General features: G+C 52.5%; 1 long non-coding RNA gene across 1 annotated transcript in view; it reads left to right on the top strand.

Annotated features, from left to right (window-relative positions):
* The first annotated feature begins 314 nt into the window (after positions 1–314).
* Positions 315–16,148, top strand: part of LOC113465013 (uncharacterized) — a 68,118-nt gene continuing 52,284 nt past the window's right edge. Inside the window, exon 1 of the long non-coding RNA XR_003389847.1 lies at positions 315–565. This is a non-coding gene — a long non-coding RNA (uncharacterized LOC113465013). The remainder of the gene's footprint in view (positions 566–16,148) is intronic.

The raw sequence follows: 16,148 nt of genomic DNA, 5'->3' as shown, positions 1-16,148 counted from the left end.
ATGCCGCCTCGATCCCCCATCGTCTCCGCATCCGTCGGCCCTTTTCGAGCGCGAAATTCGATCGAGGATCGCTCGCGGCAAACTCCGAGACCACTGCGTCGAAGGTGAGAATTAACTTCGCTCAAGAGGTCGTACCGAGAAATACGAATTTTTCGGATAAATGGTTCGACGCGTCTCGGCGAGCTTGCGAAGAGGACGCTTTTAAGCCGGGTCGATGGAGCGGCTAACGGTCGATGTTTAACGTTAATTTCGCTGATAGAAAGTAACGATTCGTCACACGCGACGCGTTAAAAGTCATTAACCAGCGGGTATTTTTTTTCCAGTTTCGCAGCCGGGCGAACGTCTGCCTCGGAGAGGGGTTGCGCACGAACCCGAAGGGGGATTCGATTTAGTTGACGTTGAGGAGAGTGCACGCCGGGGGAATTGATTACCTGGGACAATTGTACGGCAGGGTATCGCGTGCGCTGCAAGTTGAAATTTCGAGTAGATCGATCGTCACGGGGAAGGAGGAAGAGGTACGGCGAGTCCTTCTCTCGGCGGCAACCTACCTGGCTGAAGTCTACCGGTGAGTACAAGATGCTCTCTTTCCGTCTCGAGGGGTCCGGGGCAGCTCGATAGATTTCGGGGCGAACGCCGCGACGCGGCGCCCAAGGACTCGTAAAAGTAATTTAAATTGGCTACTTTAAAGCGGAAACCCGCGTTCTTAATTAACTTCCACGGAATTAAGTGGACCTAGCGGGCAAGTTAAGAGAAGGATATTTTAGATCACCTGGGATTGCTCGACAGTGTCGGTAATTATACCGAAACTCTCGAGGAGAGAGGGACGTGCAGGCCGAGCGTCGCGCTTGGAAAATGAAATTAATAGAAATTTTACCGCTCGATTATCTTATTTAGTTATTCAAAGGTAGTCAGCCGTTTCGTGATGACCCTCACGTTCTTAAAACGTCTCCGACGAAACCTTGTCCAGCAGGTGTTTCGGTGTTATCGATTTGGTGAAACACCGAGTTGGGACTTCTTATAATTCGGGTGGGTATTAAATATTAAATGGAAAAAGACCAGTCTGGGAAAGGGTGAAATTCATGGATGTTTTGTCGCCGAAAAATGTGTGTCGTCGCTGGCGTATAATCGTGGGGGGAGAAATTTTTCAACCCTCTCTCCGGCGGGACAAGTGGTTCTCGAAAGGGCTAAGAAGGAAAGAGGGGTCTCGACGCCCCTGCGTCTACGTACGTACGCTGCTCGTACATAAATCACGTAGTAGGGGTAGGTCAGTGCGGGTTATCCTCGGAGGGTTGAAAGTTTCAAGGGAGAAGGAGGCGACCCACGCCGCTCTAGACACGCAAATTTAGGGTGGGTCGTCCCTCCGTGAGTCGCGTGAATTTCTCTGGCTCGTTCGGCAGCGTCTTTCAAAACCGAGAAACGCGCACGGCGTTTCGAACGAGTCTAAACGATTTTTCCTGTTCCGAGTCTTGAGACAAAAATTTCACGAACAACAATGACCGATCTGAATGTCGTCGAAAAGTTTAGACGAACAACGATAGGAAGGAAGGAAGGCAAAGGGAACGTCACGAATGCGAACGGGCGGAATAAACCATTTGTCAAGTAACGCGATGCGAAATTTTCGGTCATCGGTTAAAAGTGAATAGAACGTTACGACACGTGAAGAGCGGACGTCCGCTGTGAATACGTATTTTTCTCGATTTCGCCGATGTTTAACTAGGAGTTAAACGGGGAAACGGTAACGAGCAGGTACTTTTTACTGGCGATGCGAACTTTCATTTTTTAAGTTTTCAAATAGCAGGTATCGTCTTTTTTTCAATACGCGGGCCCCCATGGTCATTCAATCGTTGCGTTTCACTTTATTACGCGACGCAAATGTGCGCGCATCGACGAGCAACATTTTTTTTTTTTCCCTCTCCCTATTGCGGCGCTTCGCTCGTGAATTTTCGTAACGGCACCCTTTGATATCGTTCATTCAACTTTTCCCGATCTCCCCATAAAAAATCCCGGGTGCTGCGGCGTTTGTAGCCGCTGACATAAACTGTTGCGTTAATGGAGACTAGCAGGCTCCGCGACAACCCCACAGCGAGCGTTTCTGCCCCCGCGATAAATAGCCCCGCGCACGTTCGAGATCGAACAAAGATTTCTCTTCGCTACTCGTCGAGGGGAACGTCCGTACGAGTTTGCGGATTCCTTAACTTCCCCCTTCGGTTACTTAACCCTTCCTTACGCACTTTACGTGCATGCATTTTGTATGAAAACTAGTTGCGCGTGAAATGAAATCTGACCAGACTCGGAGATCGAGTCGAGTCCGCCGCGCGAGGGATCGAAGAATCGACGAGGCTCATTTCCGGGACTAAAGCGAGCAAAGAGGACGGTGGATCACCCTCTGTCCGAGAAGCGTAGGCCAAGATTCGGGGTGGGTCGGTGAAAAAAAACGGCGGAAGAGAAGGTCCTGGCGGGGTGACGGTGGACGGAAAGAAAAGGGAGGAGTCAAGAAAGAGGAAGAGACGGAAAGGAGAAGAAAGGGAGAAGGGCGAACGGCGGAGGGACGACGGTTCTGAAAGGGGGTTGCGATGCGAGTGCAATACTTTTCCGTGAGACGGCACCAGTGTCGTCGGCCCTGAGGGGTGGGTTCGGGCTGGACTGGGGGTGTGCGTGGGGTCAACGACCGCAGTTGGGGTGGCTTCCCCCTACCTGCCATCCCGTACACCTACACCTACACCTCCCGCCTCCCTCGACACTACTGTTCCTCTTCCTCTGGCGCGGCCTCCCTCTTCCTCCTTGCCTCCACGTTCTCCCCTACGCGCTGTACGCCAGGCCACGTTGCGGTAGGCGAAGGTTGGGGCAGGTTAGGCTTAGCTTAGGGTTCAATATCGGGGAAAACACGGGCTTTTATTTGATCGCTCGCTACGTTCTCCGCCGGCCTCTCTGCCGCGCGCGGACAGAGAACGACGATCGGCACGGGAGAGGAGTGCGACGGAGATCGTGATCGCGGATGAAGGGAGATGTTTATCGAGAGAAAGAAACGGGGAAAGAACCAGCGACCGAGGGCGAGGTGGAGAGAAAGAGAAAAAAGTACGCGCGTGGCTGCGTGGGTTGCCGCTGCGTGCGTGCACGCATTGGTTCCGTACCTCTATGATCCTCTGAATAAACCCCTGGCCAGGAGGGAGCGCTTTCACGTCGGCCGCCGCGCGCCCCGGGAAAAAGACTGGCATAATTCATCGGAAAATTTCAAATTCGGTTTTATCACCGAGCGGTCGACTCGCGTCTTTGAAGTACGGCAGCGAGCGCGGCCGGCCCCTTTTCCCGTCGTTCCTCGCGAGGAGCACGCGTCTTTCTCCTCGGAGAGGTAGCGTTTGTAGGGTAAATAAATTCAAACGGGAATCGCGATTATCCGTCTTTGTTCACCCACTGGATAAAGCGACTGGTTTTATTTTTTTCTTTTTTTGCGCGCGCACTGCACGAGTCGAGCCGAAGGGTTCGAGATCTCATCGAGGGGCGATTCGTTCGGGCCGACGAGACGCGTCGCGTCGTTGCTTCTTCTTCCCCGTCGATCGTATTTACGGATCGAATCCGATTTTTCGAACAGCCATGGTCGCGAGATGAACAGCCGACCGGCTTTGTTCGTTCACCGTGAAAAAATTCTATTATACAAACTGTATTACCATGATCGGACAAGGTTTTACGGACTGCTGCTCTTCGCGATCAGTTAATTACTTCCTTTTAAACTGTCCGCTACTCTTCCGAATTGCCGTAAACTAACGGGACTTGCTTTGCCATGCTCGATCGGTCGATTCGTAACGGGAGATCTATTCTTCACTCGCAAAGACCAAGTTCCAAATTTCATACAGGAACGAGGAGTTTCGTTCAAAAGACGCTCGAGTCTTGGACCGAGTTTCGGGATGCAAGATGTGATCGCGAGAAGAAGTAGAGGATATATCGGGGCAGGATGCGCTTGCTTGGAAACGGGACGAATTAATCGATGTCGAAATGGAACGGGATGGTCCGTCGGTCTGAGGGCTGAACGCAAAAGAGATGGGTGTTCGGAAGAGAGAGAGACAGTGGAACGGTAAGAAGGTGGAGGAAGCGGGACGGAGAGTCGAAAGGGTGTAGGACGCGGAAGGGGCAGACGGATTTGAGGAACAAAGGGGGTGAAAAGGAGCCGTAGTCAGGGGTAGAAGAACGCTGAGCTGCCAATCAGTCATTAATTAGAAACTACTCGAAAGTTGCGCACCCCACCGACGCTGAAAGAAGGACGGAGAGAAACGGCTTAGACGCGGACAGGGAATGTCATCGTCAATTTTGGAACGATTTCGCGTTTTCAAATTCGTTGTAATTAACGGACGATGAAGGACCCGAACAGCGAGTCGATGACGTGAATGGACACGGTCGGTTCCTCGCAAATTATTACTTTTAAAGTCTCCTCGAGCAAGGATCGAAATTCGGACGATGCTCGCGTAAAGACGCGTAATCTAATTAACGTCCTATCGATAAGTTGCCTCGGGTTAACAATTCATCAAGCGTGCTCGATATTTTCTACGAATTGATTCGATTTCCAGCAAAATAGGTAGCGCCGCAGCGATGTAGATCAAGGACGATTAAGAATCATTTCGTACGACTGCACCTGTCCATTCATCTTGTACGCTGATGCAGGGTAGCGTAGACAAGGGTTAAATTAGGAAGTTGTAGACCTGATGATTTATTATTTTCAACGAGGGCTATTTTGGTGGTGCCTAGTCGTTAGGGAGTGGTTATTTTTAACTCAGGTAGGCGCGTGATATTCGTCGTCGATTTTACAGGGGCGCGTTGTCTATGGAGACGGTTTTCCGCGAAATTTCGCGCCATGTTGAATGCGAATCGTTTTCATAACCAGGTTACGTAATTCGTTCCATGGTTCGACACAATGAGATTGCGTAACGTCGCTTCGTCGAACATTGCCAATTGTAAAACGTTAATAAGGGAACGATTCAGCGTTTTGCTTTCCGATTCTCGTCGAAACTCGGTAGCTTCGTGTACCACCCGCGTTCGTAAATGTTACAACGTATCGTGTAACGATAAACGGGAGCGTGTATACGCTGGATAACCAAAGGGCGCGACGAAACTGAGGCGACGCGACGCGACGTTCCGTCGCCGTCACGTATCCGCGGTGAAAGATTCGCGTCGACGTGCCCGCGACATCGGATACCGCAACAGTTATGATCCGCTTCCATTTCCATAATGAAATTTCGTCGCCTGGAATTCCTTCCGTAGCGTTTCCCGTCCGTGGACGAAATTATCGATTCGACGCGTAGGGAAGGACGGGCGAAATACCTACGGGCCAGCGAGCAAAGAAAATCGTGGAACGCTTGAAATGAGAGGTTTTCGTCGCGGAGGAATGACGACGACGATCGTTTTCGCCGAGACAAAGCGACCCTGGGCGCGACGTTCGCACCGTTAACGCGTTTAAAGAAGAACAGTGAGGGAAGGGCGAAGGCACACCGGCGACCGATTGCCGGTCGCTTTTCGCGAAACGGCACGCTGCATCGAACGCTGATTGGCCGGGGGGGTGAAGCAGCATTCGGAATGGGACGATGGTTCCTCGATCGCTTTGAGAGGCAATAAACGTCGGCAATTAAACGTCGTCGCTAAGGAAAGCAGCGAGGGTGGAAAAAGGGGCAGGAAAAGTCCGGGCGAACGGTTACAAGTATTCCATAGAGGACAGTCGGATGTATCCCTCTGCTGCGAGCAGGTATACTAATTATCGGATCGATGCCGATGCACGGCGGGTAGGGTGAAGAAAAGAGAGAAGAGGCCAGGCCAGGCCAGGCAGCGAGCCAAAGGGGTCGGAGAATCGGTGGGGCGAAGCTGAAATTTTAAACGGCCGCGCTGGCTAGCTGCCGCTGGCTCGGCTCTCGCGTGCCCCTTTTTCGAAGACTTCGCAACCGCGATCATCACTAATGGATGCGTTTATCGATTTCTGTAGACGATTCGATTCTCGCTTTCTTTCGACATTACCGCTGGTCATTTCGAAGGGACGCTTCGGCGATCGAGGGCCACTCTTGTATCGCCAGCTAAGGAAACCTGCAATTTTACCCTCTTCATCCGGGTCATTTTTAGCGTCGAAATCGATTCTGAACTTCTCTTCGAAAATTCATGGGGAAACATTGTTCTTTCCACAATTCTTTCGATCGATGTAATCTGGTTCGCGAGGTTTGTCAAAACCGGGAAAGAACCGTCGAGCCTTGAGATAGAATGGCCGTGAAGCTCGCGATCGATGGATCAGGCTGGCCGAGCTTTTCGCTGCGATAGGGTTCGTTCGTTCGTAGCTTTCGTTGATTATTATCTTGACGCGATGGGCTCGGGCCCACCCAGGCCGCCGGCAATCAGCTGATTGATCTCCGTCGCGTGGATTGCTTCCGAAAAACGCGTCGGCCAATGGGGATGGGTGTCTAATGGACGCGTTGCTCGATTAGAAACACCGGGGCCGCGCATATTCTGTTTTCAGAAAAAATTGATCAGTGCACGAAGCGAACAACCGACTTTCGAACAAGAACTTGGCAATCAGAACTGAAGTCATCCTTTTAATAAATCATCAAATAACGTTAAAAATCGTGCAGGAAACAGAGTTTCTCGATTCGTTGATCCGCGAACAAAATTTTCGCGATCCACGTTGCTTCCTCGGCCATGTACGGTATTCCTTGCGCGATTTCACGCGCTTCCGGTTTTTTCTCGGACAAAGTGCGCACGTTGAAAACGGCACGAGCGACGGAGACTCGGCCAGTGGAAGAAACAACGGCGCGGGGAAGGAAAAGTCTAATCGAGGCGGCTTTTGAGCGTCGACGCCTCGCGATAGAAGGTCGGCCGGCGCGCCGGGGTAGAACTGGAAATCGGGGTTGTCACTCGAGAAACCGGGGGTGCTGCAGTGCTTCCCAGCAATTATTATCGCCGGCTGACAGGTAAGAGGCGACTCGCTCTGCACCGCTCTCGGGGGGTAGCTAATTGCTGGCAGCGACCGGCTGGAGACGCGCCCCGCGCCGCTTCGCTGCAACTCCTACGAAAAGCCCGGTGTATCTCGGGGCCGAGCTTTGACGACTCTAATCGCTCGTGTAACGAACTGGACCGTGCGATCGCAAATTGCCCGTTTGCTCTTCGAGCTTGTTTGTAGAACGCCGAGGAGGAGACACTCGACCGAGGTATTTCTGATACCTACCCGTTGCGCGCCGTGCTGCAAGAGGATCCACTTCCATGTTCGAGATCGCGGAAATAAAACCTTCTACTAGCCTTCTATCGCGTAAATTTCGTCGAATCGCTCGATCGGAAGTCGACTCATTCCAGCCATCGTCGAATCTTCTCTTCGTTACAGATGCCAGCTTTAGCTCTTTTTATCCTTTATGTACATAGTAACTATTGAAACATGTGTAGACTACATATCTGATGACAGACGCGAATGGAAATAAAAATAGGAAACACGGGTCATCGTGCAATCTATAGAACGATGTAAGTCGGTTTTCGAAAGACGTTAGCGGCGAATCTCGACCACCGAATTATTCCTCTCCGTGGATTTCTAGAGCAGCCCGTGGAAATCCGTCTCGTAAGAAACCTCGACGTTATTCTATTTCCGGTTTGGAGTCGCTTTTACTCGAGGGTGGTTTTCCAGCTGCCTGTCTCTCTCTCTTTCTCATCGTCCCTTCCCGTGGTATCTCGTTCTCTCTTTCCGTCGCTCGGCGAGGTCTCTCGCGGGCGCAGCCTGCTGTGAAATTGAAAAATTTTCGCGCGTTTTGCGGGCCTCCTGCAGACGAGTCACCCGGTGGTGTGCGCGCAGACTGGCTGGATTACCGGCTAGGCTTTGAGACCCACCAAACAGACCGGAAAATATGCAGGCTGCATAATTCAGCACGCCTCGTACGTATAGGCGCGTGTGCGTGCACGCGATACGTACGCGCACGCACACGCGTGTACGTCCGCGCGCTCGGCGGCACTCGTCGAAAAGTTTTCGCTTCGTGCTCCGTATCGGATTCGAGCGACGCACCTCTTCCATCCTTTTTCTTTAAAAGGCTACGGGGGCTCGCGTTTCCATTTCTACGACCGCGACGCGACGGTGACGCGATTTCGTATAAACTGTTCCGGATTTTCGATGCTCCCGTCTTCCTTTTAAACTTTCACGCGCTTACCTCATCGTCGATCTTTCCCACCGCTCTTTTCTCCTCTTTCCTCGCCCCGTTCTATATACGCCCGTTGCCAACGTCCAGACGCGCGTTACTTTCAAATTTTTCCTGCAAGATTCTCGCTCTTCGTTTTATGCCGACCTGCGGACATTATTACACAGAATTTCTGATTAACGATCGAACGCTGTAACGAAAATGCATAATGACAGTCGATAGCCCACGTTGCGGACGTTGTCACGCGAGGAAAGTTCGTTGCGTCGCGCACCCTTCTCGCAATTGCAAAACGGGAAAGTTTATCGCGTTCGCGTACACAGCTGGTAGCGCGTGCGCTCGCTGCGATTCGGGCGAGGGGAGAACGGGCAAAAATTGCGGTTCGTTCATCGAGAGGGTCAGCCTTGGCCTTGACGCCGCTCGTTGTCGTTGGGACCGAGCGCATCCACCAGCCGGCGGCGGCGGCGGCGGCGGCGGCAGCCTCGAAAGCGCGGCTGGTTACGTTTCACCGAATCGGTTTTCACGCGCCGCGAGAGATCGATCCGGAGCAACAAGTATCTCGGTCTCCTTCGGGGTAAAACTAAGAAAACCGGATAACCCTGGAAAAGCTCCCAGTTCCACCGCGCGTTTCCTCGAAAAAGACCCTTTGACTCTACTCGGAACAACTTTCCGCGCTTTTGTTCTCGCCGACGCGGCTCGTTTTATTGTAATTCCGGGTTTCATGGAAAACCCAACGAGTGTCTCGTCGCGATGCTCCACCTTCCTTCCGTCGTCTTCGTGTCGTTCTCGTTTAATTACGCGTTTAAACCGAAATTCTGATAAGCCGCCGATGGTCCCTTCGATAGGAAACTTTTTACGAGCCTCGTAAAAAGGGACGTAATAACTTTTGATACCAGCAACGAGATATCCCGTTTGGATCCGGCGAAAAAGTGGCGAACTTTTCGAGCGGATAATTGCGCGTGAGCGCGGCGATGGTATCGCGTACGAGTCGCGGAGTAAGTTTGAAAACGAGAGGACAATGGCCCGAGGGCACACGGCCCCCACGAAACGGTGATGATCGAAGGCGCGAACGGCGTTGAATCGTCGGGACAGAGACGGGGCGAGAGCGAGAGCTCCGCACCGAAATTCGTCGGCGCGACGAGAGAACCAGAACCGGCTGGACGTCGTTGGGAAGGGTCAGGGCCCGCGGCACGACGACGACGACGACGACGAAGCGGTTCGCCCGTCCGGCTCGGCGCGGATATTTTCAGCTCGCGTAGTAGGCGGACAAATGTTTGGTGCTGCCGGTCGTCGAGACGCGGTTACAGGTCACTCACCGAATATGAGTAAACCGCCAGTCTCGTCCTCCTCGCGAGGCGAGCCGCGATTTCGAATTCGCGCCGCGTGCGAAACGCGTTCACTCGCGAATACCTACGTACCGGCGCGTCCGAAACTACGCGGTCTTCCAGCTGTCGCTCCTTGGAATTTCCTCGGGTTTCTCTACGAAAATTCGCGATATCGACTCGGGAAATGAATAGTTTCGGTCTTTCGACCGACGCGGGCGATGAAAAAGCGAACGCGCGAAAGATATCGTTCACCGGAAACGTCAGAAATTCGACGGCTGGCTGGATTCCGGTACGCGTACGAAGCGGAGGAGGAAAAAAGTAACGAGGGATCCGACCGCGTGCAAACCACTCATCGCCGACCATATTTAACGATAAAAGTGTACCGCGTCAATGACCTTGCGTGCGCGCACACATGCGTGCATGGGCTAAAAGTGCAGCCGGCGGCGAATAAAATGCGTTTCCTCTGTGCCCCGTGGAAAGCGTCGAATTTCAACCGTTCTTCCCGTCACGCTCCTCGAGTTGGACGATTCTAATTCCTAGAGAGTAGGCACGAACGTGAACCGCCGTTTTCGGTCGTTTTTGTTTCGATTCTCGAGGCGTGGAGGCGCGGGCGGTGGTCTCCGGCCGACCATTAATAAGCCACGAGGCTTCTCCGTTTACAGCTCCGGGTCGGGTTAATCGGATTTGCGACGAGGCCAGAGACGAACAACGAACCGCTCGTACTCCTCGAAAAAACTCGAGTCGTCGCGATCGATCGGCTCGCGAATCGTCGAACGAGAAGTCGGACGTTCGCTTCGGTCCGTTTTAGGTCAACGGTGAATCCATCGGACGTCTGACGCTACGTAAGATTTGACACATTTTCATTTATCGATCGAATGTAGAGTCAGAGAAACGAAGGACAAAGGATTTGGAATCATCGATTCGAAATAAAAGAGAAAGGAGATGGTCGGAGTAGCGATTTTAGGGGCGACTGTACGCGAAACTGCGGGACATTTGTTTCGCCGCGCGGGTGAACGCAACGAGTTCCCCTGTGCGGAAGGTTAGGGCCGGATGTCGCGACGGCCGGGAAACTTTTGACCGAGACACGCACCGGCAGCTGCCGGTGGCCACCGAAAGGCCTAACGGGCGATTTGGGGTAGGTCCTGGTCTCTAACCACGCCGACGAACGCTCGGCAAAAAGAGGGAGACGCTCCGATCGAAGAAGGGTGCCACGGGATTTGCTCGGGGAAGTTTTGTCACGCGTCCCTCCGCCTTACCAAACGCTCGCTTTGTCGCGTATTCTTCGCAAAAAAAAAAGTTTTCCCCTTTCCTTTCGTTTCGAGAGAATTTCCACGTATCGAACGAGACTCGTCCCATTTTTATCGTTTAACATTTTTCACCCCGAACGTATTTTTAGAACTTCGGTTTCGGATAATTAAAATCGAACCGAAGTTCGCTCTTGGGAAGAAATGAAATTTGTATTCGAAGATCAAACATGTATTCATAAACGATTCCATTGTTGCACCTGCGAGGTGATAATCTTTAAAATTAAAATGCTTATTTCGTTGGCCAACTTTTTGGGCATGAACCACGTTGGCGTAGGGTTAATGCACGTTTCAACGCGTCGATTTTTCGCGTTAATTGGCTTTAAAACGTTCGCCTTCCGGAGAGAATCTCGACGGGTTCTCCTTCGTTTCACCCTCTGCCCTCCGCGTACGAACGGGCGAACGAGACGGTAAATAAAACACCGCTGGAAATAATTAAAAAACTGTTTCGCCCCGGAGTTTTTTCGTAGCCCGGCCATTTGGTTGGGGCCGGACTTTTTCCTGTAAACTGTGCGAAACAGCGCGGGCTGTGGCGGTGGCGCGGCTTTTGTTTCGGTGAAGAGCGCGCGTCTGGTGTATCAAGAACGGAAAAAGGGGCCAAAATCGGGGGGAAGTATGTGGGGTCGTTGAAAAACGAGCTCGGCTCAAATCGGTACACGCCGGTATCGATTTTTATGGTTTGTGTAATTTACGTGAGTCACTCGTCGCTCGCAGACCCATACGCGTCGATGCGCGTTTTTCGCTCAAACAACAGCGACCGAGTTGCGAGGGGTTTCGACTTTGTTCCCAAAAGACGACCGTTAACAAACGCAACGGTATCGAGGTTCGCTCCCATGACGGGTGACTCAAAAATTATCGACGAAAAACTCATTTACTCCTGCGTTTATATACACGCATTATTCATCGACGAAGTCGGACAATCGAAACTCTGTCCGTACAACAGCCATTGTACTTTGGTAAATAACGGCGAGTAGTGCCAATTATTTCGTTTAAAGTTTACGAACAGACAGGCATAATTCGACGGGAACAGAGAGGCTCGCGGATAATAGATTCGCTCGTTTTCGGATCGAAAAGCGACACAGGTAAGCGCGAGGAAAAGAATCGGTGCCGGTAGTTTGGATCGATAATCTGTCCGAGTCGGTTACCCTTCCGTTCCGGCCGGCCGCCGCGAACCTACCAAGTAGAATAGTTTGCGAGTTTGTTGCCGCCTGCCGCGAAAACTTTCTCGTCGCGCACCTACTTCTCTTCTACTTTTGTCCCGCGCCCGGCAAAGTCTGACGAAGAACGCCGATACTACTCGCGACTTCTCGCCTCTACAGTCTAGTGCACTTCTATAGCCAATCCGGCTATGTATTTCCGTGTAACGTCTAATCGCCGTGCTAGGCCGTTCGATGACATTGTTCAACTTCGTTCGACGTACAAACTTGTTACAACTGTAACATAATTTTATGAATAGGTCGCAGGTTTGCGTGCAAAATAAAACATTGGCAACAGCAATTTAGCAAATGCAATCTGAAACATTATTCTATTACTAAGTCTGTGAATCAACGTGGATTCGAATTTCACTGACTATGATGATCGATCAATCGTCTCGCGCGTTCGAATTCGGAAGGAGACGGCTCGGACGAATGCTCATCGCTCGGTGACATATTCGGTCGCATGCTTACACTTGAGGCTTCGACGTGCTGTACACACGGGTGTGTCCACAGGTACAGTGGTTGGCGCGTGTCGCACTCGGAAGGAGAGAAAGAGAGACCGTGATAGCCGGAGCCGGACGCACACACGCAAGCGAGCGTCGTTACACGCGGCCGTAATGCACACGGTATCGATCCGTGTTTTTGCGCCGTATGACAACTCGTTACGGAACGCTGATCGAAGCGCGAGCACAAAGTACACAATTACGGTATGTTCGCGGCGAGCGCTCCGCGTTCTGAAAGAAAGAAAATTGCCGAAGAGTTTCGCCTTTTCGCCGTGCTTAATTCCTTTCCCCCTCGGCGGCCTCCGCCCTCCCGTTCGTCGCATCGTCTCTCCTTATCCGTCCGCGGTGCCTTTATCTCTGCCCTTTTCTCATCGTCGAAAGAGGAGCAAAAGCGAAGAGAGGCGGCCGTCGGTGCTCGTCCAAGGGCTCGTCGTCGTCGGCAGAAATATTAACCCGACGTTTTCCCGCTGATTTCACTTTAATATCTACCGCGGGACGACATCCGTTCGCCGACCCGGCCGCCGGCAAAGAGCGCAATGAAAATATTTCGTTAAGTCGTCGTAGGCCGACGATATTAGCAGAGGAATAAAGGAGGTCGATAAGTAGATAAGACGTATACGCGAGTCTTTGGCTATGAGGAAAAACTGACGACTCGAGTGCGTTACATGGTCACGGGCGACGAGAGGAGCGCGGAAGAAACGGGAAAACGAATCAGCCGGGAATCGAGGACGATAATAAGGGAGAAGATAACACGAGATGGAAAGTCGGCGTGTTTTCGTTACACTCGTTGCGCGGATAATAAGCCTGACGGATCGAGAAAGCCAGACTGCTGCTCGCCTTCCTCGGCTCGCATCGCACCGGAACGAGGTGTTTTTAATTGACCTCGTCGAACCGCATCGCTCGACCCGATCCTCCTTTTCGAAAGCACACGGTCTCCACTGGCTCGGGAACGGAAGGGTTAGATCGAAAGGGAGGTTGGGAAAAAATGTGCACTCGACATTTACCGTAGCCGTGCTCTATTTTTTCCGAGTCGAACCCCTCTTCGAGGCACGCGTCCTCGCAGGCTCGCAAATTTAATAAAAAAGATGTTAGCTTTGAACGTTGTTCGTTGAGAATAACAGTCAGATAGAATTGTACGATAACGCCGCCGATCAAAGATTCGTTCGATATTCTCCTTTTCTGGGGAGCGTCACGGGGAAAAAGTAGGCGAACGGAGTGGCTCGACGACGCTGTGGGCCAAGCCCCGTCTATACGTGCGGTACGTAGTGAGCGAAACGAGGAGAATTAGTGGGTCGACGTGGCACGCGCGGTATCGATTCGGGTTTCCTTGTAGCAGCCGGATGACAGGCCTAGGGTAACCCAGGGTCCGTTTAATCGGGATCGCGTTATACGTATAGGGGTGGGCACGAAGGACAGGTTATGGTGAATCGGAATGCAGGATTAGTCACGAGCAAGCTTGCCTCTGGGTAACGACAGCTGCTACCACCATGCATCCACCGTCGTCGTCATCAACGGCGACTATCGACGCCATTAACCGACGGATATACCAGCACCGATGGTTAGTGTCATCTACGTAGCGCTTGCCGCCGATTCCGCCCAGGTAACGTCGACGGGCCCCGACTACCGTCAATGCGAGGGCTTCCTCCTCTCTCTCTCGCTCTCCGAAGCGAGACTCCGACGTCGCGGGGCTTCCGACCCTTTGCAGAACCGATGAATCTTCCAGAGCCGAGTGAATGACGTTATCGAACAGGAGCGAGCTTACACCCTCGCCGAATTCTTACCGGGATTTATCGCGCGCTCCGGGGATTATCGTCGCGTCTTTACGTTGGCCCGAATTAAACCGAGAACCACGTACTCGTGCTTTCCGATAAGGCGATCCTCCAGTCTCGATGAATATCAAATCTGGCGAATTTTTTTTTTTTTATTTACGATTGCAGTCTCGCGAGAGGAGAGGAGTCCGACTATATATTTAACTCTGGCAACGTTCGGCCGCTCCAGTTTTCGCTTAAAAGTAACTCGGTGCGTGAGCGCGTTCGACAGATGCGCCGGTCGTGCAAAAAGAGGTTCTTTGCACGCTTTTTCCGTGCCCCGCATTCCCCCGCGGCGCGGCGCGGCTCTTCTTCGGCATTACGAAACTGTGCAATTTAGAATCGTTTCGACGTCGCGTAATGAAAGTCGCGCGAGCGATTCCTGTGACGCCGCGCGACGGAGAGATCGCGGGAAAAGGGCCGATGTATAGAAATCCGGCTATTCTCGATTTTCGAATTCGGACAAGTACAACGATTTATGCGTTTAACTATCCGAACGTCGAGAGAGCAATGCCGATGCGAAAATAGGAAGAAGTCAATAGCGAACGGCAATCTGGAACGAAGTATGCAAACGAATTCAAATGCTGGCCGGTAACGAGCGGAGCCGAGTGCAAATGGAGCCGCGGAATTTCGCAAAAAAAGAGAACGAACTGTACGGAAACTCGTTGACACGAATTGGACGCGTCTGGTAATTGCGCTTGAAAGGAAGAAAAGATCCGGGCGGATCGAGAGGTACGAACGAAATCGAAAGTCGGGCGAGCATCGGGCAAGTTTCGCGAGGGGAGAAAAATGGCGCGGCGAGAAGGAAGGGAGAGGGAGCCAGGTGGACGATCGTCCGAAGACGGTTCGGAGGATGTTGGGACCGTAGAAAGGGCCGACGAGAACGGGGACCGAACCGGACTGGACCGGACCGGCCGGCCGGGTCCCGCCACTGCCGCTTGGAAGACCGAAGATCGGGGGACCGAGGGGTAACGGGGCGAGAAGGCAGAAGGGCAGGTTGGCCCAAAAAGTCGAGCACGAGTCGAAGAACTCCGGGACGGACCAAGGACCGATGCCGGTTTCCTCACCCCTCCCTAAACCGCTCGTTCCCTCTCGGCTCCGTCCTTTTTCTACTTCGGTAGGCCCTTTCGTTCTACCACTACGCGCTCACGGTCCCCGGGCTTCTCTTCGTCTTCGCTCGCTTCTTCTTCTTCTTCCTCCTCTTCGTTTCTCTCGAAGAAAGACTCGGCGTCTCGGTCTCGTCGGACGCTTGGTCGTTTGCGCGCGACGAAGAGGACGCACCGTGCGCGATCCCCGAGCCGAAGCGAATCGGAGGGGCAAGGGACGACGGAGACGGCACTGACCTAAAGCAACGTGCTCGGTAGAGCCAGGTCCGAAAACAACGGGGAGGGAAAGAATGCATCGCATTGGATCGAAAAGAGGAGAAAAATTAATGGCGCCGCTGCGGCGAACGCAGAATTTGTCGACCCTTACGCGCGTACGTAAAGAAAATCGAAAGTGATTTTCAGAGGGTTGATTCTAAATGTTGAAACGAGACGAGCAGTGACAGAATTGCGTTTGGAGGACGTTTGTTCATCGCGGATCGTTTTCCCGAAAAGTATTCCGCCAGGATTTATAGAAACGGTCGTCGAGCGGAAGAAGTTGGCGAAGAACCTCGAGAAGATGGATGGCAATTCGCAGTTTTTCTTCGCCGGGATCCTTGGCACGCATCGCGAGGACCGCGACGGAGGAAACGTGTCAAGGAGAAAATAGGAAGGGAGAAGAGGGTAAGGGGCGAAATCGTGGGGGATGGAGTGCGTTCCGAAGGCGATACCGGTCACAGGTGGGAACAGCGGAGGCGAGGATGCGTTGTTTGCCCGTGGCAGATGACGCCACCT

Source organism: Ceratina calcarata, unplaced genomic scaffold (genome assembly GCF_001652005.2).
Source record: "Ceratina calcarata isolate Rehan_Ccalc_2016 unplaced genomic scaffold, ASM165200v1 scaffold78.2, whole genome shotgun sequence".
Lineage (NCBI taxonomy): Eukaryota > Metazoa > Arthropoda > Insecta > Hymenoptera > Apidae > Ceratina > Ceratina calcarata.
This window is presented reverse-complemented; position numbering and strand designations above follow the sequence as displayed.